We start from the raw sequence: 2,325 nt of genomic DNA, 5'->3' as shown, positions 1-2,325 counted from the left end.
TCCTCTTCTTCTTCTTCTTCTTCTTCTTCTTCTTCTTCTTCTTCTTCTTCTTCTTCTTCTTCTTCTTCTTCTTCTTCTTCTTCCTTCTCTTCTCTTTTCTTCTTCTCCTTCTTTCCTCCTCCTCCTCTTCCTCCTCCTTCTTCTTTGAAGCTTCTCTCTGCACTTTCTCTATAGGCTTTGATTCATGCCTCAGATCGTTTCTTGTCCAGGGCATCTACTTCCCTTCTTTTCTTCCTCACATTGATATATTCCAGTTTCTAGATGGCAAAATTAAAGAAACTCTTTTTCTGCTGTTTACCACTGCATCATCTTGGTGCCTTGGGGTCAAATTATTTTTAAAAGCCTTTTTACATGCATCACACTTAGAAACATGTCTGTCTTAAAAATTTATAGATTCATGAGTTTAGTGTTTGCTCATAGATCCAACAAAATTCACTTATTCAAAAAAATTTGATTCTATATTTGTTCAAAAAAGTCTTGTTTTTACTTTGGTATCTGAAAGCAATTAGACTAGGATAATTTAAAAATCAATAGAGGAGTACCATTCATTCAGGCTCTGGTGGTGGGCTCATACAATACAGTTCATACAGGTTCTTGTGTAGAGGTCACAGTGTTCTAGTGATCCTTCCTATGCACTTTTTCCCTAGTGATATTAGCAGAAAGCGCAATGTTTTAGTTACTTTTTTCATTGCTTAGACAAATTATTCAACACCCAAAGTTAAACGTGGAAAAGTTTATTTCACCTCTCAGTGTGTAGAGGTTTCAGTGCTTAATTGGCTGGAACCTAGGCAGGGTGGCATGGCAGAGGGGCATGATAGAGGAGAAAAAGTTCATGGCATGCTGAAGACAGCAAAATCAGCAAGCAGCAAGTGAACAAACAAGTGACAAGGGACAGATTCTTTCTGTCCTTTATATGGTATCCAGGCTACTTGCTCTTAAGGCCAGGAGCAGTCACACCCAGGGTGGAGCACTCTTAATCCTACCCAGGACTATGCCAAGCCTATCAGTGAAACAATTTAATAATCACACATACTTAATTCCAGTACCACACACTCCATATCCTAACCATATGAGGCTTGGGGGGGCAGGGATATCCAGACATAGCTAAAACATACAGTTTTTTAAAATTTTGCTGGCATATTTAGATTCTTACAAAAACTCAGAAACCTCTGGTACTATGTGAATCACGTGGGAAAAGTGTATGATTTTTTAATGCGACAGTGAATTTTTTGACCATTCTAAGAATATTAGTAGATAACTTTAAATTACTTTTGAAGTTAGTTTTGAAAGCTTTTGGAGCATAAGTCATTCTAAAAGTAATGAAACCACCATTACCTTACTGTCTTTTTCTGCCTTTTAAGTCAAACCCACATGTACTGAGGTATGCTGAGACTTAGAAGGGATGGTGAGGAGGCCAAAATTGGGCTGCACCAGGGTTAAGCCTCTTAACTATGAGGAATGGCCCACTATCCATATTCTATCATCTGGAAGCATAAGACAAATTTCATCTGGAATTGGGCAGGTATTTTGTTCAGGGGTTTCCACTGATGGGTTGGTCCTAGTAGCAATGTCATACTTTCATACAACTGATTTACTGTTTTGTAAAAATACCCAATATCCAAAGATAAAGGAGAAAATCTGTATTTGGATGTCTGACTTATTCTAGTAGGACTTCTGGTGGTAGCTATGGGAAAATGACAAACCTAGTCCAAGATGAAGAAGAATGGTGAAGATGAGATGGGGACTGAGAGCCATAGCCAAGCTCACTTGGGTTCTAGGCAGAAAACACTGGCATGATTCAGAAACTATGGAAGAGGCACAGTCATGTAAGTAATTGCAGTAGTTTCTCTTTATTATTCAGTGTATATAACATTATTTTATGTAATTTTAAGAACAGCTGTATAAGGTAGTCTATTTTTTCTACTGACAACAGATACATGGTGTCTTTTTAACACTAACCAGTTTTCTCATTCTCTAATTCGCTGCAGACACTAAGAGAGGGTCTAACATTTTAATTCAATTCTGATATGACCTACACATTTTTACCCAGACCTCACAGTTTATAGGGCTTAGTCTCACAAGACTTCTCCGATCCTCATACAATAGCCACACATGGGGTTCTAGTTTACTCTTTTTTTTCAAAGTTTTATTGATAAACAGATAGCAATGAGACAGTTTCAAATCTAATCGAAAGTACAGTTTCAACAAATAATACATTGCATATATTCTTCTCAGTGGTTAATTGCTGTACAAGAAGTGGACTTGTGATCCTATTTACAAACACCATTAGAACAAATCATTCTATTCATAAAGAGAATGCAACTA

Source organism: Octodon degus, unplaced genomic scaffold, assembly GCF_000260255.1.
Source record: "Octodon degus isolate 3935 unplaced genomic scaffold, OctDeg1.0 scaffold00236, whole genome shotgun sequence".
NCBI classification, from domain to species: domain Eukaryota; kingdom Metazoa; phylum Chordata; class Mammalia; order Rodentia; family Octodontidae; genus Octodon; species Octodon degus.
The sequence above is the reverse complement of the archived record's forward strand: the minus strand, read 5'-3'. Positions refer to the sequence as shown.